The 23,825-nt window shown below is 32.9% G+C and overlaps 1 pseudogene; it reads right to left on the bottom strand.

Moving 5' to 3' along the window:
* Positions 1-23,026, bottom strand: part of LOC110035504 — a 33,711-nt pseudogene extending 10,685 nt beyond the window's left edge.
* Between the last annotated feature and the right edge of the window lie 799 nt (positions 23,027-23,825).

Genomic DNA, 23,825 nt, shown 5'->3' with positions numbered 1-23,825 from the left:
AGATATATGCATTCACCAAAAAAGAATAAGAAAAGAAAAAAACAAACATAGAGCATGTCAAAGATCATCTAAAAAGTAAATTTGTATATGCATGAAGAGCATCTAGAAACACTCACTTAGAATAAACTCTGGGCGGCTTAAAAATTCTTCTACTTGTATTATGTCTGTATATACATAGAGAGGATGCCCGCTACTTGGAAGTATACCTTTGGTTATAGGAGGCTCTTTATTAGTAGGACAATGTCCATTTGATTCAAGTTGTTGTTTGTAATTTTTGAACTCCTGTTGAAAATGAAAGCATAAAAAGAACTTCTAGTATCATGTAACGAATTATGGAATCAAAGGGAAAGAACCATGCACAAGCACCTGAATAAAATAACCATCAGGCGTATGGAACCATGCTGTAAGTCTAGCAGAACGTTGTTTTTCCTCTCCAATGCCAAACAAGAAATCACGAGTACATTCATCCCCATAATTGACATCTCGAGTTGGCCACAACACTGAATAGCTGCAAATATTCCATAATAAAAGAATGCTAGCAAGCATCAACCATGCATCAAAGCACATCAATTAGACAAGCAATCCGAGCAATCAAAATAATATTCTTTGTTGACTTTCAAAGTTTAAGAATTGCATCTTATGCAAATAAGTGAATAAAGTAAGAATGGCCAGAAAATTACTACACATTGACGGAAAGGGACAAAGAATAGAAGAGAAAAAGTAATCTTCTCAATTAAAACTGCATTTTAACTCTGTTGTGACTTGGACAAATAACATAAATCATCCCTCTTTAATATATTAGATTTTAAGCAATTAAAGATAAAATTACTCAAGTTATGTTTTAAGGAAAAAAAAAGGTTTTAAACCTTTAAAGAAACAAGGAATTTAATTCTTGGCCGGCAAAAGAATCCAAATTAATGTCGCGCCTAGATCAGTTTATCTTATGATAATTTTGCATGATAATTATTAGTATAGCACTCATTAAAATTGTATATTATAGTTGGTATTTGTTCTAATAATTCAAAAAATCAATTTTTAAAATTGTTTTCATCATCCTAACTTCTCACTCGTTTCAACAGATGATAATAACTAAAGAACTAATACCGCTTTACCAACAACCGAATCCAAGGCAAGAACGGCCGCCTACACTGGCAGTACGTAATATCACAACAAGTCGAGCTGACATTTTTTTCTATAAAATGTCCCTTTTTGAATCTACATCTTCCAAAATCCCATCCCACTGATGTAGCAAATGAATAATAGCTTTTGCATGCATTTCTATAAAAAAATAATTAAAAAAACAATGCATATTGTATGTTTTCAAACTGATGAAACCTTCCCATGGTTTTGAAACTCTAAGCATTAGCATCATCAAGAACAAAAATAAACTATTACCTCACGAATCATAAAAGTTTTGTGAAGAAATCCCTAGTCTCCATTGAAATTCAAAATGCATGCATATAGGTATCTCCATAACAATGATTATATGGTTAAACAAAAAGTAAAAGAACTAAAAACAAAAACGGAAATAAAGCCAAAAGGCCAAAGTAGAGTAGCAGAAAAATGTAGAAAGAGAAATACCTTATAGCCGATTCAAGCTTTCCGTCTGGCATGAAAAGAAAAGGTGCTACTCTGAAGTTTGCCATCTCACTATGTCGTAAGGCTGAACCTAATTCATCCATAACATACCTACGTGGAAAATGTAGCTCAAAACTTAACCAGGTGATTTTTTAAAGGAACCATTTTATTGCTGTTAGCAAGCAAATTTAGGAACAGAATTAGCGAAGCAGCTGTGACAACACTAATAATTGCACTTTTCAAAGATGAGATTGCATACTAAAAACTGATTGATCTTAAACCGGAAATCTGAAACTAAGCTAATTAGAAAAATGGAAAATATTTTGGATTTCAGAGAATATAAAATTTACATTATTTAGTCAAAGTATAATCAAATGACAGAAAAAGAAAATTTATTCCAAAACTCCAAAAAAATAAGAAAGCTGTACTTCAAAATAGAGCCTGTACCAGAATTGCGAATTTGCTATTACTTCGATGGGTAAAAAAGAAAAAAAAGTATACTTAAGAATTATCATTTAAAAAGTCAAATATTATGTATCAAATAAATCAGATATCAAATCCATTCATATATGGCATACACTTTTTTCTTTTTTTGCAGTTTTTTCACTTTTTTTCTTTTTTTGCAGTTTTTGTGAATTGTTAACATAGTTGATTAATTTAACTATCATTTTCAATTTTCATTATTAAATATTTAAATTAATATTAAATTTAATTTTAAAAATTTAAAAGACACCTTCTATCATTAAAATCTAACATATGATAATCAGAAATGAATTAAAAAATGAAACTATTAAATAAATTTTAAAATTTTTAGTTATTAAGTCATACTACAGTTAATTAATGTAAAAAAAAAATCAAATCAAAAAATTTCTATTTACTAATCTATTAATTGGAGTAGATTAATCCTGAAGCTAAATTTAACAATTTTTTTCATTAAAATAAGATGTGGCTTTATTTATTAATATAATTTAAATATACTGTTTTAATGGATGAAACTAATTATATATGAATTATGTTATAAATAATAATATTTTTAACTGATCAAATTATCAAAATGAAAACGATTTATCAATTTCATCATTTAAATAACCACATATGATAAATATATAAACTATTATAAAGTAAATTAAATTTAAAACAATTATTAATATATTAACAAAATTTCTACATAAACAGGCACAAATCTTGATGGCATTTTAGATGAGATCACTTTTAGTCAATTTCAAGACCATCCAAGTTCTAATTTCAACAAAGTTTTAGTCAAACTAAAGTCTCGACAGAACAAGCACAAGACCAAAAAAAATTTGTCCTTAAATTACAATTGGAAGCATGAAATTATTAACTGAAAATTCAATCGATCTTTAAAATTGACATGCTTATAGTCAAATAGAGCATTTCGATGAGAGAAACTAAACAGGCCCTATATCACTAAATTTTAAGGTTATCAAAGTACATAAATTTAAAAAATTAATTTATGATCAAAAGAATTAATATGAACCGTCCGATAGAGTACTTTGGAATTTTGGCCGCTCTAAGAAAACTGTGGACAAAGTGTGGGACCCCCTATTCTCTAAATGATGGGGGAGAGAGGGAGAGTTGAGAACTAAATCAAAACTCGTAGAGAGAGCATAAAGCTAACAAGCATTAACAATTGTCACTAACAACCACCAATAGTTGATGTAGCCCAATTATTTTCATCTAGTTGTTATTAGTTAATAATGTCTACAGACTATTGTTACCTAATCATCATCACGTAATTGGCAGTGTCATCCAAAAACCTTTATTATAACAATAAAATAACATGTGTTATAATTTCATCTTCTCCCGTTGACGTGGAAGAATAAAACTCTATAATTTCAATTATCTGGCCAAGCGTCATAGCTTTCTCATTTTTGGGATTTACACATAAAAATATTGTCTCTTATCATTTCTATATTATTTGTGTTCGATAATCTTAGAGTCAAGACTTAATTTTTCTCTGTTATTGAGGATTTTTTTTATCACACAATAACTAAAAAAAAAATCTCCATAACTGTGGCGATTTATTTTCTTATAAAATTAATTTATATTGATGTAAAGATTAAACTTAGTATATACTTTACAAAGTTGGTCAAAAAAAGGCTCATGGATTTTACGGCTATGGATAGTTTTCCTAAATACACGCACGTAATTCTTTCATTGAGAAACATGCCAAGGATGTTAATTCATATAAGTTGCATCTTGCATGTCACAAGAAATAAAGAATTGCTTATGTCCATATATTGCATAATGCAATATTGATTGACGTCCATACACCCCAAAAAAAAAAAAAACAGTCTTGCGATCTGGGAAAGAATGTCAAAATCGTCTATCCCACATACCTTAGAGAACACTTTGAAAACCAAATATACTTTGCTGCAATTGGTCAGGCCATTAAAATGAAATTTAATAATGAACGCCCATCGAAAAGTAACTAAAATCAAATCCCACATATGTTGACTAAGAAAAGCATCCATCCCAACATCCATAGCCTGCTTCCATAAAGGTTTTCTTAGCACATCTTAGTGTTCTAGAAATAGATACAAACGACAAAACCAAGGGAAATTTACAAAACTGAGGGAAAAACATAATAAAATGAAATGTAGGAATGAATAAAATGAGCATTATGTTATAATTTCTATCAAAATGCAATAGGTCAAAATAGGTTAAATGGCCAATCAACTATGAATGCTCAATTGAATATGAAAAAGTTGTTGGAGGTATTGGCATGGATGGAGTTTGAGGTCATTGGAAGTTTACTTATAGGTGTTGAGGTGGAAAGAGTTTTGAGGAAGAGAAAATAGTGGTGAGGATGGCCCAATGGTGGAGGGAGAAAAGAATATATTCTCACAAATTATTTTATCAATGAAAGTATATAAATGTCATGCAATGTATGTCATGCAATGTCAAATCCCAACTAACCCCCTTGGTAGAATCAATTGTGATGCGGCAGAGACTGACAATTTACTTAGATCAACTCTCACCAGCACTCGTCCTAACTTTTATAAACAGGACCTAGTGAGTGATGAATTAGTCTAACCAAATTGCCACAACATACGTGATACATTGTATTTCATATACATACTCAAAAACATGGAAATCATATCATCCAAAAAATAAAAATTATACAGAGCTGCTAAAATCCAATATATTTCAAGCTCCCAAAACTATCGTGACAAAGACACACATTGCTACTCACCCCGATGCTCATTGACTCTACCTGAAAGGCAACAACAAAAAATGAGCAACAAAGAGCTCAGAGAAATAATCAGGGCTAACATTAGATTTTATAAATGAAAAAAAAAACTACATGCATGCTCGTAGGAAACTGCACATGTTTACATACACAATTAATAGCATGCTAGCATGGTATTGAATATGAAAAGAGAACAGAGAATATAAAAATCAAGATTGCAATATAAAGTGTAGATCGTAAGTATAAAATCATATGTATAATCAAAAGCATATTCATAATCATGTTTATAAGTTGTTTATCACATGTAATCATAGCAAAATCATTTTATAGCAATGTTACTTGTTTAATGTACAACGATCAACAACTTCCATGTTCTTTCACAATTGGTCCACACACACAAGTAATAACATGCTAGCATGGTAGAGAACATTAAAAGAAAACATATAGTATAAAAATTAAAATTGCATTATAACATATAGGTCTAAAGCAGGAAATCATAAGTATAATCAAAAGCATGCCCATAAGCATGTTCATAAACTGTTTATCATATGTATAATCATAACAATGTCATTTTATAAAGGTCATTTCATAGTAATGTCACTTGTTTAATGTATAAAGTTCAACTATTTCCATGTCATCTTATCATAAATTTTCACCCTGCCCCAAAGGCCATATAAAATATTGATAAGGGTTGGATTTTCCTCAATATAGCGGTTATCAATAGTCCCCCTGATACATGCGGTACTCTAATGTTCTGTCGCCACCTAATTCTAATGGTTCACAGAGTTTTGTCACCATATAAATATCAGGAGTCTTGAATATTATATCCCTGCATATTGTATTTGCAAGCACTCATTTAATAGCATACACATGCATTCATTGTGACATTTAAATGTACCAAGCATTTATAAGGAATTGCATGCATCATAGACATGAAATATAATAAATGAATACCTACAAGAAATTCATATCATAAGCATAGTTACATGTAGCATAGTCTAATCATAGTATTACATATATCGTAAGGAAAGCAAACGTGTATTTATACATTCAATTTTAGGTATCCATTCACAAAATGCATAAATTCTAAATGCATGTGTCAAAACAGAAATGATATAAAAACCTATAGAAAATTATTTTTCTTATATTAGTACAATATTATTTCACTTGACTTGATGGGGTAGCCCTATGACAAGTGCCCACACGCTTGTCTCGAGCTCGCCGCCTCCTATGGACAACTTGGGGCTCACAGACAAAGGAAAGTTTCATAAAATTTGGCTCATAAAATGCATTAACCCAAAAATGTACTTTATTTGCCAAAACATACCACAAAAGGGTTTCTTGGCATAAATTTGTCTTTTCCCAAAACACCAAATTTCTCCCCAACACTTCCTAACAACTTAACATTCACTTCCCCCTCATTAATATCATGTAAGAACCCATATGAAAGCTCTCAACCTAATTTTGATGCTTCCCATACGATTATGGCACCTCCTACGGCTATTCTCCTACGGCTATCGGAAACGAGAAAAGCATGAAAAAATAGGCAAATGTCAAAATGAAAGGGTGAGGAAGGAAATAAAAGTCTCAAATAATGTGAAAGAAAGATTCGTAATTGCAGAAATTACCCCGGAACTCTAGATCGTGTTTTGCAGCTCCCAGGTGGGCGCTCTATTCGTCTGCTAGCTCGCGACCCTTGAACTATAGCAAGGGTCACAGTCTCTGCTTTTGTTGAGCAGCAGCAGACGTGTGAAGGAGAGGAAGAATTGGGATTGCGTTTGAGAAGAGAGGCCGAGGGGAGGAGTTCGAAACTCGAGACTCCCTATTCGACCAAACGAAGAGAATAAAAGGCGTGAGGCGGTTGGCTACAGTAAGGGAGACGGGATTAGGGAGATTAGGAAATATAATTAGGTTTTAATTAATTTAGTAAAACTTTTAACTTTTAGATTTTAAATCTCTCATTCAGTTCAAATAATTAACATATGGTGTTTTATATGGAATTGATTTATTTCATGCATAGAGTTTTATAAAATTACTTCAATCGAATTCTGGGAGATGAAAATTTTGGGGTACTTTACCAATTTTGCTGAACTTTACCAGGTATCTTGAAATTTGGACGTTACAGCTCTCCAATCCTTTTAAAAATTTCGTCCTCAAAATTTTTTACTTTACTTGAATAGGAAGGGATATTTCAGTAGCATGTCTTCCTTTTTCTCAAGTAGCTTTATTTTAAGGTTTGTGCTTCCGCTTTATCTTCATGAAAGGAATCTTTTGTTTTGAGCTTCCTAATATCAGTTGGTAAAATATTTTCAAACTTTTTAATATATATTAAATTTTTCTGTATTTCAATTTCTTCAGAAGAAATCTTTTGTTCTGAATTTGAAATCTATTTTCTCAGCATTAAAATGTGGAATACATTGTGTATATCTGACATATCTACAGGTAACGCTAATATATAGACAACTGAACTGATTCTTTCTATAATTTCAAAAGAACCAATAAACCTAGGACACAATTTGCTTCCTTGATCAAATCTAGTTGTACCTTTTATTGGCTTGACTTTCAAAAATACGAAATCTCCAACTTCAAATTCTACTAATTTATGCTTAGGGTCATAATATTTTTGTCATTGATCCTAAGCAGCTTTCAATTTATCTCTAATTAATCTGATTTTCTCTGTGGCTTCATCAACTAGCTTGGGACCTAGTATTTGACATTCCCTAACTTCGACTCAACTTAGTAGAGTTATGCACTTACTGTCATACAGTGCTTCATAAGAAGCCATTATGATACTAGATAGATAGAAATTGTTGTAAGCAAACTCGATCATTGGAATGTAATCTTCCCCATCTTCCTCCAAGATCGAGAACACAAAGCCTTAACAGACCTTTCAATACTTGAATTTTCATTTCTGATTGTTCTTCAATTTGTGGATGAAATGCAGTGTTGAAATGAAACTCTGTACCCAAACTTTATTGAATTTCTTTCCATAATCTGGACGTAAATCTTTCCTCTCTGTTAGAAGCTTTAATTTTTGGAATATCGTACAATCTGATAATTTCTTTTATATACAATTTGACCAGCTTTTTCACTGAATTTGTTTGTCCAATAAACAAAAAGTGGGTTTACTTGGTTAATCTGTCAATAATGACCCAAATATTATGTGACTCTGTTAGAATCAAGAAAATCCCATAACAAAATCCATAGCAATTTCTTCTCATTTTCATTCAGGTATTGGCAATACTTGTAGTAATTCGCTGGATGTTTGATGCTCAACCTTTTGAACGATGAACTTCATGTAAAATTTCCTTTCTTAAATCAGAATCAACAGGTACTCATAACTGCAGCTTATATCTGATAATGTCATCTTCATCAACAATCATATCAATCATCTTTTTTGATTGAAATTGCTTGAGTTTTGGATACTAAATATTATCTTTCTAAGCTACTTTAATTATATCAATTAATGTAGATAGCACTGTCAATTGATGTAAATGCACTATGCCACCACCTGATCTTCTAACTTTCAACTGTAAAGCATCAACTTCTTTAATCAACTCTGGCCTCTGAATAAGAATCCAGTTTGCACTACCTGTGGATTTATGGATTAATGCAACAACAACTACATTTGTTCGGCTAGGACAATATTGCATATTTAGATCAAAGTCCTTGATCAACTCTAACCATTTTCGTTGCCTCAAATTCAGCTCTTTTTGTGTGAAAATGTGCTTCAGACTTTGATGATCAGTAAAGACTTCACATTTTGTGCCATACAAAAAAGGTCGCCAAATTTCAAGATAAAACACAAACACAGCTAACTCCAAGTCATGCGTTACATAATTTCTTTTATGCGGCTTCAACTGTCTGGATGCATAAGCTATCACTTTTTTATTCTTTATTAAAACACAACCCAAGTTTCTTAATGATGCATCACTGTAAATATGGAATCCTTCTGTGCCTGATGGAAAAGCTAACACTCGTACAGTGGTCAAATGTTTATTCAACTCTTGAAAACTATGATCACAATCTGCAATTCACTCAAACTGAACATCTTTTCTCATCAGCTTAGATAACAACATAGTTTTTTTGTGAAAAACCTTTGTCGAACCTCCTATAATATACTGTCAAACCAAGAAAGCTACGTACCTCTATAACATTCTTTAGATTAGGTCGTTGCACAATTGTCTTCACCTTCTGAAGACCTACTGAAATTTCTTGACCATTGGTAATGTGTCCCAAAAATGCAATGTTCCGCAGTCAAAATTTACATTTAAAAATTTTTTGCATATAGTTTTTTTTGTCTCAGCTGTTCGAAAACTATCTTCAAATACTTAGCATGATCTTCATCAAATCTTGAATAAATCAGAATGTCTTCAATAAAAATAATAACAAACTGATCTGCATACAGCTTAAAGTTTAGATCCATCAGGTCCATGAAAATTGTAGGAGCCATCAGTTGAACCAAACGACATAACTAAGAATTCATAATGATCATATCTAGTCCGAAAAGTTGTATTAGTTATATCTGTCTCCTTGACCATTACCTGATGATATTCAGATCTCAGATCAAATCAGGAAATACAGTTGCACCCTCTAACTGATCAAATAGATCATTGATCCTAGGCAAAAAATATTTGTTCTTGATTTTCACCTTGTTGAACTTTCTATAACCAATGGTCAAAGAATGGTGAACAATATTGATACTCCCTAAGGTGAATTATTTGATCTGGTAAACCCTTGTCTATCAATTTTTGCAACTGACATTTCAACTTTTGCACTTCCTTCGAAGCCATCTTGTAAGAAGATTTGAATATTGCAGATGTTCTTGGCTGCACATCATTACTAAATTCAACTTCTCGTTCCGACGATAACCTTGTAATTCTTCAAAAAATACATCAGAAAATTCTAAAAAACTACTGAGATATTTTTCAATTCTTGTACATCTTTATTCAACATTTTTTATTTTGCCAAAAATACTAGTTTGCCACTTCGCAAACATTTTCAAACTTTTACTACACTAATCAAGGAAGATTGTGCATTTTGATCACATAAGATATGAAAAGGTTTTTCATCAAGTAATTTTAGCTTCACCCACCTTTTTCCAGCATTCAATTATAGCTAAATGATTTACCAATCAATCCATTCCCAAAATGACATCAAAAATCTGAATTGGTATGATAATCAACTCCGTTGGCAACTTCTTATCATGAATATGAACATGCACTGCACATTTTCTATTGGCATAAAAATTATGTCTCAATGGTATAATAGCATGCAAAGCATGAGTAAAATATATAATGTCAACATGTAAATTGGCAACAAACTCATCAGACATAAAAGAATGTGATGCACCAAAATCGAATAGAACGGTGTCAGGTTGATCTTGAATTAGGAGTGTACATGTAACCACTTCTTCAGATTCTATGGCTTTCTGATAAGTAATTGCAAAAACTCGGGTTTTTACTGATTGCTCAATTCTGCGTTCTGAAGTTTCACCCTTTATTTGCACTGAAGGCATTCCTAAAAATTGAGTTCTGGTCCACGTGTGACATCTTAAGTCATAAGGGTTACCCACCCCAGATTCATCAACTTATAATTCTGTATAAATCAATTCATATTTGATCTAATTCTTACTTCTTCTAGTTCCAACATGCTTTCATCATTCTTTTCATCTACTAACCATGCTCTAATATCATTTTTCGTCGCACTTTGGGTGTGACACGCAAAGGGTTCATAAACTGACTCTCTAAGGCAGCAAAATCTATAAAATACGCCGAATAGCATGGGGAAAGAGTTTCTATTGTGATTGAAATGCATGAATACAGCAGCAGCAACCAACGATCTATGGTGCAAGGATAAATGACTTGAAGGGGACAAAGAGTGAAAATGGAGAGATGTGATTGAGATATGGACAAATGATATGACTGATGAGATAGCACACAATCAAGATTACATTCCCCATAACAATGTGTACTCATGTGAAATATCATTATCTAAGCAACAATGATGTCTCAATTTTTATGTTCAACGGTTCTATCATTTTGTGAGGTATAGGGGTATGAAATTTGATGACAATACCATCAATAAAGCAAAAGGTGCATGATTGAGAGAGCAAGAAATTTTAGAGTAGAGAGCAAGAAATTTTAGAGTATATAGCAAGAAATTCTAGAGTATTATCAATTCGTAAAGCTTCAATTAAGGTAGAAAATTCAAAACTTATTTAATGACAAATTTATATACAAAGAACCTGCAAGTAATATTTGAATAAGTAAATCCAAGAAACTTGGAAAAAATCATAAATACATGTAACAAAGTAACAAAAGCCCAAAAGATTAAGGATAGCAATTAGGACCCTAACTTTTTAAGTGAATTAACTTAAAAGGAAGAGAAACACAACAACAGCATATAAAGAATGGAAAGAATGCATGATGATGTTCACTCATCTTAAAAACATGATAGTCAAATTTAAATACAAACGAAGAAATAAAAACAAAATCTTGAAATTAGTTGTGAGAAAGATGACCTAGCTAGCAATGTCAATAAAAATAGATAATAATGGAGGAAAGGGTAAACAAAATTTCAAGTAGTAGAGTCCACTGGTTCAACAATTACACAATTCATCTTCTTCAAGTTGAGATTTTAAAAAACTAAAAGAATGGGATGTAAGTTTACAAAATAATTATGTCAATCAGTAAGATACTGGATGGATAAATAATTTTAAAAGATTATGAGATATAAAACATCACAGAGAAAATTTTTTAAGAGCCCCATTATACCTTTTTCTAAAGAGAGCGGAAAGGAGGAGCAGGGGAGTGGAGGGTGCAAGTGGATCAACAACAACCACAAGAATAAAGACACATGAAAAGTGTAGAATCCAACAACCACAAGAATAAAGACACATGAAAAGTGTAAAAAAATATGCAAATACTTGCTATAGAGAAAGAGGCAATAAATTCAATTTTTAAGGCATATTTGATGATGTAGTTGAAGTATGACCGGACAAAATGTCATTAGAAACAGATATAGAGATCTGAAAGTTATGAATCAAGCGATCATAGCCCTCCTCAGAGAGTATGACAGAACCTAATTTAGAAGTGATAATAAGAGAAAACTTAATGAGAGCAGCCAGTCTAAGAGTATGCTTTTCTTGGCAATATGATGATAACCAAATTTGAGCCACAATAAAATCAGATCATGAATAAGAGAGAGATGGGAGGAACCCTCTTCCACGCCCGTTATTAGTTTGACCAACACGAGTGTAACCACCAAAAAGCCTTGCAATGAGGGCAAGTGAGAAAAACTTGGTAGATAATAAGATAGAAGATTAGTTATCCAAAAATCATAGAAACGAGAAATTGCAAGATTTGGAATTGTGAAATATGCTCTGATTTGATATTATAATTGTTGACGAGATGAATAAAGGCTGAAGAAAAGTTTAGCCACCAAAAACTCTTTATTTTGTTATTTCCTGATAATAAAATCAATAGTAAAAGTTATGCAGTGAATTAACTCATCACACTATCCCGTAGTGTACTCTAATAATCTTGGATAAACAAATACCTCTGCTGTAAGGAAAGTAGGTCAAAGTTCAAAATACATACCTCAAACATATTACTTCCCAAGAACAAATTAAATCTCACAAGCCTTGGCATTCTCATGAAACATGAATGTGGGTGTGAAAAATGGTTCAAAGGTATTCAATAACCTTAGAAAAACGGCATAATCAAATGCCTGTCATTTGGCGAATTAGGTGATATCATTAGTAAACAAATGAGATGCTTCAAGGTTAGAATTTGTTATAAGAACCCCAAAAAAATGAAAGGCCCTCGACTATAGAAGGTAATTGGTAACATTTAAATTTTATAGAAATATCGATGATTGAGAAAGGTTTAAAATCATGCACAATAGATAAAAGAGGTATTAATATCAAGTATGAGAAAAAACAATAACAACAAACCTTTATCCCACTAAATGGAGCCTAAATGGGGCTGGCAACATGTATCCTTTTTCTCTATTGCGTCCTCTTAATCATGTATGATGGATATAGTGAAGGGAAAATATGTCAGATTATTGACTGCAGCTCGTTGAGTGGAAGCAAAAGCAAGAATGGTAACGAGCAGCATAACATATAATGCAAGTGCATGAAAGGACAATGGGCGCGAAAGAAGATGAGTTGTTGTGGGTATATAAGGCAAGGTTGGCAAGTAAGCAAGCAACAACATGGGGGGAAACGAGGTAGTAGAGTGACGGCACATGAATTGTGGGAATGTGCAGTTAGTGGGATCAAATGATGGGGTGGCTAGGAATTTCTTGTTCATATATCATGTTGAAAGGAAAGAAATTTAAGCTTATTATTGATTGAATATGTTGGGCATATAAATAGGCAAACATGGAGATATAAATTGCAATAAAATAAAGGGAGAAAAACATCACCACTCATGAGAATAACAAATAACATCAACTTAATAAAATCCTTTTCCAAAGAGAAACCTACAGAAAACGGCAAAATTTAAAAGAGCCAAATAATTAGCAGTATTAAAAGAGCAAAAAAATAATGATGAACTATTTGGGGCCGCTGCAGCTTATCCAGCTTATTCAGATAAGCTGATTATCCAAATTAGCTGCTGATCAGCAGCTGATCTGGATAAGTTGTCTGACTGTTTGGTTTGTGTATTTGGAAAACAGCTGATTCTGAATAAATGATCATTCTGCCCCGATTTTGAATAAGTTGTTTGGCTTGTGTGTTTCGAAAACAACTGATTTGCGGTCGTCTAGAATGATTTCAACTGCCTTGTCTTTAATAGGTGTCATTCCAACAAATCCTCTATTATAATAATTCTTTAAAATATTCTTACTTTATTACAAATGTATATAAATCATGTAGGATGATTAAAAAGGATATACCTAAGATAGCATGAAAAAAATGGCTATAGGTGATCAATATTAGGTTTAAACCACAAGTAACAATCGACATAAATAAAAAAAGGATTCCTAAAGCCACCCTCAGATTATTAATTATAAGGTTAGCGATGATGATGCATAATATATTCTTCAAAGAAAAAAAGGAAATTTATTATCATTCTCATCATAAGACGCATGCAACATAGATGAGATTGGCTTTAGAAGTCTTCCTTCACCATCATTTGGTAGGCATCTCATATGGTCTTAATTCTAGTGTATATATATACACGCACAACTTTTAATAACATTAACTATATTAAGCTAATAAAATTGTTTTATCTATTTCTTCGACATTAAGCATATTACACAATTTGTTAGTGCATACTCTAAGTGTCATTATACATGCTTATATTAACTTTCTCTAGTTTTTCTATAATATTCTCAATAGGTTATTCTCCTATAATGTCAAATCATATTCATTTTGCTTAACATCCTTACTTATTTTACTATATCTACCGCAAATTTCACAGTTTAGGCCCCTTTCTTTGGTTCTTAATGATTAATTTGTTACTCAAAAACTCAAATCAATATAATACACCGAGTCTCACTGTAATTTTGTTCCCTGTTTATTCGCTTACGATATAACAGCTTAAGACACCTTTCATTTGAACAATTTCACTTCTACTCTAGTTGTTACACCAAAGCCATATCCCAAATAATATAAATAATAGATCCAATATATCTAATTTATCACAACCAATTATCACTTAATCATCAATCAGAATTCTCCATTTCCTTTTCCATCCAATAAATATTCATAGCACTTTCTCTGCATCAAATAATCATCATCCTTTACTTTCATAGGCTTAAGAAATGTACTAAAAATTGAGTAAATATGGAGGCAACTCTTGGTTATCCTGCCTTAATAATCATTTCTTTTCTCTTTGATAATGTTTGGTAGATTTATAGAGCACCAAACCAAAATACAATGCTACAAGTAAAAAAAATAACCATGCTTGTGCTTTGCAAAATACAATAATATGAAAAAAAAAAAACCAACGATTATACCAAATGAATTGCCTTTTAAGAAAAGAAATTAATTAGCTTTTTTTAGTAATCATTATATCAACTATTTTCTTTAGCAATCATTTCATATTAATACAAAAGAGCACGTGCAATTACTTCCTCCTTGAGATGTCCTGAAGTCAATCCTCCACTTTGAAGAAATTAGGTTCTTTGGAAATATTTTCTCAAAATATTTTGTTGCATTTAACTGATATGTGTGTCCTATAGTTGTTTTTTTTTTCCCTCTCAATTCTACTCACTTCTTCGAATTGAAAATAGTTGAGCCTATGTCTCCAAACTCAGAAACCTGGAACAGCAAATAGCAAATAGTACATACTGTGATTTACACTACCCTATGCAGTTGCTGCAACTAAAGAGGAGGTTGATGTGCATTGCTTTCTTCCATAAAAGTGATGAGATCATTCCCAAGTTCAGAACCCGTGACCTCCAATTCATAACAATGCATACTTACCTCTCCACTAAAACCAGCCTAAAAAACTAGTAGAGAATCTAATTCCACATTTTATACCCATAAGTCGATCATCTTGGAGCTTCAAATCTGCTTCACATTTTATCCCATAAGGGATGTCAAGAAATAGAAAGTGCAGAAGCCCCCTGATCTCTATAACAGTGTCAAAAGGAATCGATCGCCTGGCAAGATCTTCTATAACAGTGTCAAAAGGAATCGTTCGCTGATGCGAGCGACTCTAAGATGGGGATTGAAGGGCCAAAGGAGAAAAAGAGTGGCGCCGACGAGGAATAAAGCTAATGTGGCAGAGAGAAAGGAGGGATGGATCAGTGAGGAGCAGCCGCAGTGGCAGAAGGAAGTTTGGAGACGGCGGTCAGCAAGGACCGCCGACGCGGGGGCGGAGGCAGCGGTGGTGGAGGAATGAGAGGGTCGGGAGCTGCTTGATCCGGCTTCTCCATGGATTAGAGATCTGTGGATTTTGGTTTCTTTCTGGTTAACATATAGGAAAGAGTTTCAGTTTGGGAATCGTCATTATCTCTTTGCTCCGTCGCTTTTGTGGGATCACTGACTATTTCTAAAGCTCTACGAATCCATCGAGGAAGTAAGGAGAAAAATTTTGATCGCACGAGGGCAGCGGAGGAATAAGGGAGTAAACGCAACGAAAAACGCCGCCGGCGGGGATGATCCCGCGGGCGACGTTATTAAAAAAAATGAAACGGTGGTTGATAAAAAGCTATACAAACGTGAAAAACAAATAATGCGGCGGCGTTTTCAAAAAACGCCGCTCACTGCTTTAAGTTGTCCCAAATAGGCCCTAAGTAATAACATGTACAACACTAGTAAAAAATAATGAAGAATAAAGATTGAAAATAAAAATCAAAACAAAAAATTTGGATAATGTTGTCACGACCCAGCCTGGGGCTTAGAATTAACCAAAACGGGAAATAACGATCAGACGGTGGAAATCAAATCTTTTCTATGATAATTCTATTACTAAGAATTTAACATTCAAATAATACATGAAAGACCCACTAAAGAAAACAATTAATATTAACAAGTAGAAATTTGTACATTTTTGTTTGTTTTCTTCATTTTTTGTAAACATTTGCTCATCTTCTATTCATCTTGCTCAAAGATTTAAAACCTAAAAATAATATTATAGCAGCATAGTGAGTTATCTAAAGATAACTCAGAAGTAACCACACTTCTTAACTACAGCAATCCAAGAGAAAAAATTCAGTACGCATGCAGGTCTATAAAAACATTTTATAGTATGTTGATCATTCATAATTTTATAAGCAACCTAATATATGTTAATCCATGCAGCAATGTCTCTTTTTTTCTAAATGAACATACTCAATCTTCTATAAATATTTATTTTAACTTTACTTTTATTTTATACTTTATATACACATCTATCTTTGTGCAAAGATTATCATCAACAAACCTAACACACCCTTGGTCGATATTGCCCCGTCGGCAAATCAATTAGTGATCTACAAATCGCAATTGTCTAGAGTGGAAAGGTTTTACCTGCCCCTGGTCGATATTACGTCATCAGCACAGTGATTAGTAATGCAAACATCACAATTATCTGGGGAGGAAATCTCTAGTCTACTCGTCTCTAGCTGATATTAACTCGGCGGCACAACGGTTAATGAACTAACACAAATCTCTGGGGTGGTACAAAATTTTATGTGCGCGAATACATTGGTGTCTCCTGCCTGTATCATTATAGGGTGAAACCCTCCTCTGAATATGCACATACAATCATTTATATATAAGTTATTTCATTCTTCATACATACATTATTCAAAAACATTTCTATGCAATTTACTAACATACATACTTCCTTGTTATGCAACTATTCATCATGCATATCTTTAATATCATTAATATATCTATCTCATGCTTATCTCTTACTTATATCATTCAATTTTTTCTACATGTCGATCTTACATGTCTATTTTACATATAATGTTTATTTAAATATCACTCATCTCATACATATTTTTCATAAATGCACATCTTTTATAGATTTTCAATCATACATAACTTTTCCAACAATATGAAGAATCTACAGTAAAATAAATCTAACTAAACTAAAGCATACAAATAAATCAACATACATTTTGAAATAAAGATGTTCTGAATTTTAGAAATATAAATATTCACCTTAGTTGCCACGCTAAAGACTTGATCTTCGATAATTAGCTGGAGGTTGCGGTCACTTTTATATTGAGTTCAATAACCTATAAAACATCATATTAAACTTTAAGATTTAAGTGATTTCCGTAAATGCAATTATTCTTTTTTAATTAGCACAAGATTCTTTACCTGAAATTTATGGAGTTATCCTAGGACGATCTTCTACATGCTTGACTCGAATTTGTCACTTCAGGTAAACAAGCTGAAATTTGTAAAGATGTTAGCATTTTATACATTTTCACCTCACAAAGTAACTAAACCCGAAAAGTAATTCTTAATTCAAAATAAGCTTCTCGGCACAGATTCGCCTTTTTAAAGCTCCCAAATTTACTTTATATCAGCTCGATCCAGACCTCTCATACATTGATATTATGCTAGAACCCTTATGGAAGCTCGCAAAAGACTTTTGACACTTCAGGCACTTAATCGATGCCTCTGACGGCTACCAGAAAGGAAAAATGCACGAAACTTCAATTCAGAAAAGTGAGGAAGGAAATGAAAGCTTCAAGTATCGTGAAAGAGGGATTTGTACTTGCGAAGTTTGTCATAGAGCCCTAAATTACGAATTGCAGCTTCTCTCTGTGCCGCTCATCCCGCCTGCTATTTGCGGCCCGCAAGGGCCTCAGCTTTGCTCGTCGAGAGTGGAATGAAAAGAGAGGGTTTGCGAGAGAGAAGAGAGGCAGAGGAGAATTCGGGAGGACACGGAAAGACTTCGAACCTTAGCAGCCCTAATCAACCGAACAATGAGATTAAAATGTGTGAGGGTCGATTGTGAACAGTGGATTTAACGATTAAGGGATAATTACGTAGGAATTAATTAGGTTAGTTAATTTAATAAAGCTTATAACTTTTAAATTTTATATCTCTCAATTCTTTTATAATTTACATGCAGTGTTTCATATACAATTGATCGATTTCTTGTGTAGAATTTAATAAAATTATTTCGATCAAATTCTGGGAGATGAAACTTTGGGGCAAATTTTATGTCGGAAAAAAATTTTAGCTGATTTCTCAAAATGGGTTATTACAATCTCCCCTCATAAAATGTCGTCCTCAAAATTCATGAACTCCACATCAACTATGAAGATGAAACAAAAGTGATTACAAAAATCTGTTTCTTGTCAAGTTATAACGAAAACATATCAAACTCTATGTATCAGCATCAATAACAATATGTTCTTCCAGTTTCTGATGGGTTAAGGAATAAACACTTGGACGGATGTTTTGACTTGATTGCTCCTTATGAGCCATAGTATCAGCTTCTGCTATCCTCTGCTAACCACTTCTAAATGTAGATATTTCCTAAAAATTCTTATGAACCGGATCTCTTCCTGAATGAACATCTGATGTGAATTTCTAAACAGAATTACGACAATTTCTCCTCTAATGTCCAGGATGTCAGCACAAATAACGCACCTTCAACTCAAGTAGGCATTCACTGCGATGTTGCTTTACACACTTAAAACAAAGTTGTATAGTGCTAATGTCCATCTAGCTAACAACTCCACCATAAGACGAATTCATCTTCTTCCCACTAGACTTTCTGCCTGAAATAACTATTGGTATCACTTCCTCTTAACTCTTCCTCTTATGCATGTCTCTACGCTTCTGAGTATGTTGTAAATCAATCTCCACCCGCTTAGCTCTCTCCACTAGTACTCAACAGTCTTCAATCCCAAGTGGCACAAGTGGTTTTCGAATCGAATCTTTCAGTTCAGAAAGAAATCAGAGGCATTTCTCCTCTACATTAAGAATCAACTAGGTGAATACCTTGATAGCATAGTAAACTCCGTTTCGTATTGCATAACCGATCAATCTCCTAGCACTAACCTAATGAATTTATCTTGCATTTGTTCTCTAGCCGACAGTGGTACAAACCAATCTCTAAAGATTTTCACAAACTCGTCCCACTGAACCAAGTGGCTAGTTCTACCTCCAAAATTTTGTATATGAGCTTGCCACTATCATTTTAGCTTTCCCCCCAAAAGCAAAAATGGCTAAGGTAACTCTCCTGTCCGGTGGACAAGACATACCAGATATGATTTTCTCCACCTCAATAGCCAATTTTCTGTTTAACTGGGCCTTCTGCTCTAGAAAATAAAGGCGGTCTCATATCTTGAAAATACTTCAAATGCTTATCCATTGGTGCTTTTCCACTGGTACTAGCTTGAGATTGAGATTTCTTAATCAACTGCGTTACAACATTCATCATATCAGAGAAAGCACCAGCACTAACTGTGATATTCTGAGATACAACAGATTCTATATTCTCATCTTTAACATCTTCCTCCGGATCATCCATAATTCTACAAAAAAAACAACCATATAATTTTAGTATGCTCGATTAAAATTTTTAATTTATACTATTTATAACTTAATCCAAATATCCTATTGGTTCCTTCGTTAAAATTCAAATCATTTAATCAAAACCTCTTGCTCCGATATAAATCTCTGCTCTGATACCACTTAGGTCACGACCCGACCCAAGACTTGGAATTAATCAAGAAGGGGACGAATGGTCGAATGGTAGAAATCAAATTTCTATTATTCTAATTTTATTATTAACAATTTAATATTCAAATAATACATGAAAGAGCCACTAAAAAAAGCAATTAAAATTAACAAGTGAAAATTTGTACTTTTCTATTTGTCGTTCTCGTCTCCTATAAATATTTTCTCATTTTCTATTCATCTTATTCAAATATTTAAAACCTAAAAATAATATTAAAACAATATAATGAGTTGTCTAAAGATAACTCATGAGCAATCACACTTCTAAATTATAGTAATGCAAAGAAAAAAAACTTAATATACATGCAGGTTTGTAAGAAATTTTATAATATGCTGATTTTTCATATTTTTATAAGCAATGTGATACATGTTAATGCATGCATCAATGACCTTTTTCTAAATGAACATACTCAATTTTCTATAAACATTTACTTCAACTTTACTTTTACTTAATACTTCACAGACACTCTTGTCTCTATGTGAAGATCACCGTCAATAAACCTAAAACACCCTTGACCGATATTGCCCCATCGGCTTCCGTCGGCCAAACATTTAGCGATTTACCCATCGCAATTGCTTAGAGGGGAAAAACTGTATCTGCTCCTGACCAATATTATCTCTTCGGCACATTGGTTAGCAATGTAAACATCACAATTATCTGGGATAGTAGAAAACTCTACGCGCGCGAGTACACTAACGTCCCATTTCTGAACCATTAGGTGGTGAAATCCTGCTCTAAACATGCACAAAAAAGCATTAATATAAATGTTATTTCATTCTTCATACATACATTATTCTGAAATAATTCTATGCAGTCTACTAACATACATACTTCTCTATTGTGCAATCATTCATCATACATATCTTTTATATCATTCATATATTTATCTCATACATATTTTTTATTCATATCATGCATATATTTCCTACATGCATATCTTACATGTATATCTTACATATAATGTCTATATAAATATCATTCATCTCATGCATGCATTTTTTTTATAACATTTCAGTCATAAATAAGTTTTTTATCTAATAATATAAAGAATCTACTGCAATATAAGTCCAACTGAACTAAAGCATACATATAGATCAACATACATTTTAAAATAAAAACGATTGCTGAAATTTAGAAATATAATTACTCAACCCAGTTGTCACGTTAAAGTCTTAATCTTTGATAGTTGAAGGTTGCGATGACCTTTATATTGAGGTCAATAATCTATAAAATATCATATTAATCTTTAAAACTAAGTGATTTCCGTGAATACAATTATTCTTTTTAAATTAGCATAGGATTCTTTAACTGAAATTTATGGAGTTGTCCTACAACGATCTTCTACAGCTTGCCTCGAATTTGTCGCCTCAGGTAAACAACCAGGAATATATAAAAATACGAGTAATTTTATACATTTTCGGCTCATAAAGTAATTAAACCCAAAAAGTAACATTCTTACCTCAAAAGATGCTTCTCAGCACAAATCTATTTTTCCAAAGCTGTCGAAGTTGATTTCCATCACTTCCAATCACACCTCTCCTGTGCTGATATCGAGCTAGAACCCTTATGGAAGCTCACAAGAGACTTCTGACGCTTCTAGCAATCAATCAACACATTTGACGGCTACTGGAAAGGAAAAATGCACGAAAAATGAGACATTTAATTTGGAAAGGTGAGGAAGGAAATGAAAGCTTCAAAAATAAAGGGATTTGTGCTTACGAAATTTTCCACAGAGCCCTGAATTGCGAATCGCGACTTCCCATGGTGCCGCTCGACCCACCTGGTACCCGCCGCCCCTGCAATGCAGCAACGGTTGCAACTTTGCTCACCGAGAGTGGAAGGAACAGGGAGGGATCGCAAGAGAGCAAAGAGGCAGAGGAGAGGAATTTGGGAGAGAAGGGAAGGACTTCGAAGCTTAGCAGTCCTAATCGACCGAACAACTAGATTGAAATGGGAGAGGGTCGGTTGTGAAAAATGGATTTGAGGATTAAGGGATAATTACGTAGGAGTTAATTAGGTTAATTAATTTAATAAAACTTATAACTTTCAAATTGTATATCCCTCAATCCGTTCATAATTTACATATAGCATTTCATATGGAATTAATCGATTTCTTGTGTAAAATTTAAAAAAATTATTTCAATCAAATTCAAAGAGATGGAAACTTTTGGATACATTTCTTGTCGAAAATAAAAAAGTTGCCAATTTCTCAAAATAGGTTATTACAGACGACGCTGTTGCTAATTTAGTTTCTAGGAGAAGGAAAATTTAACAATGACATGTTACTTGTCATGAATCACTTTCAAATGGTTGATGAGAACTTATCTTCCAATCGTTCATCAAATGACAGAACTAATACAAATGCTCCAATTGTTTTAAAGGTAATGATACTGCAAATGTTCAGTCATAACCTCCATATTATCACAATTCATTGGTAGATGATTCAAATAGCATTAGGAAAAATAAAATAACCGCAAAAATTCAAGCAAAGATTAAAGCACATACCAAACAGAAGTTTCATCGATCTTTTCCTCATTAGCAAGTCTATACGTCATCAAATATAACCACATTGCACTAATAACCCTATCAACTAGAGCAGAAGTCAAATCAGGCAGACGCGGTTTAAGAGCAGAATCAACAACAAGCTTTCCACTGTCTCGGATGCTTGATGCATTGATGCCATTTAATGAAGATAACCTAGGCAGAGATTCAATAATCCGCAATGCACTGCTACCGAGTGGACCCGGAATGTCCACCTATAAAGTAAAACACGCTTATATGAGTAACAATTGTATAAAGTATGTGCACATAGAAAAGTTAAGAATAACAGGTCCATGTCAGCATATTTTGTTCAAGATAAAATTTGAATTTATGTGGCCAAAAACAAACAAATGATGCACATAATTATGTATATACATGTTTGCACATGCCTACAAAGAGAAATAAGTGATACCTCCAATTCCTGTAAACAAGTGAATCCCCTTAAAAGATCTAACAAATCATCAGGAGCAACCCCATCCAGAAAGTTTCCTTTGAGATTTATATGTGATAGTAATGGCATAACAGCGGGAGAAAAAGCCTGCCAATGAAAAAGATTAAACATTAATAGAATTTCAGACAAAGCTTTTTAAAACTATATTTCTGTTCAATTTCAAAGTTGATTAGAAAGTTTTTTGTTTCAATTGTATTGAAGTAGCATTTATTATTTACATTGAAGGTAAAAAGTTAAACAGATACATATCAGAAGAAGACATTCATCTTAAAAAGGATAGGTACATCTTGAAGCCATTCATCTTAGGTTGATCATACTAAAACCATTCAAATCTCACCTTATCTTTCATATTTTACCTAGTTGTTTTGATAACAAAATTTTATGAACTTAAAACGAAATTTCTAAAAATCATAATTGATATAAAAGCTAAATCATAACATAAACTATATTGAACCATACTATAGGGAATTATGGGCCTTTGTGTGAACTACATGATCATGGGATTTCGCCATGCTTGCCCTTTTATTTTCTAGATTTTGTTGAGCTTAATTTTGAACTTCATCCAAAGTTACCAGTTTCGTGAGTTACAAAAGGTGGGTTGAGAAATTAGAGGCAATAACTACACTCTCAATTTGTTTATTCTCATATTTTTTAGTTATTGTCTAAACCCTCTCCTTCTATACAATGTTACACGCAATGCCAACAACCAAAAAATATAAGCAGTGCGGAATTGAGTGGAGTTCGAAAAAAAATTGGACATAATGTTTAAGGGCATTGTGGCGACGGGAAAGCATGCAGGATCCATCGTTCGCTACTACTCCTGAACAAATTGTAAATGATCCCTGTTACAAGTCATATTTTAAGATAAGTTTTATTAGTGTGTTAC

Source organism: Phalaenopsis equestris, unplaced genomic scaffold, assembly GCF_001263595.1.
Source record: "Phalaenopsis equestris unplaced genomic scaffold, ASM126359v1 Scaffold197949, whole genome shotgun sequence".
Classification (NCBI taxonomy): Eukaryota; Viridiplantae; Streptophyta; class Magnoliopsida; order Asparagales; family Orchidaceae; genus Phalaenopsis; species Phalaenopsis equestris.
Note: the sequence above shows the minus strand (reverse complement) of the source record. Positions and strands in the feature narration are given on the sequence as shown.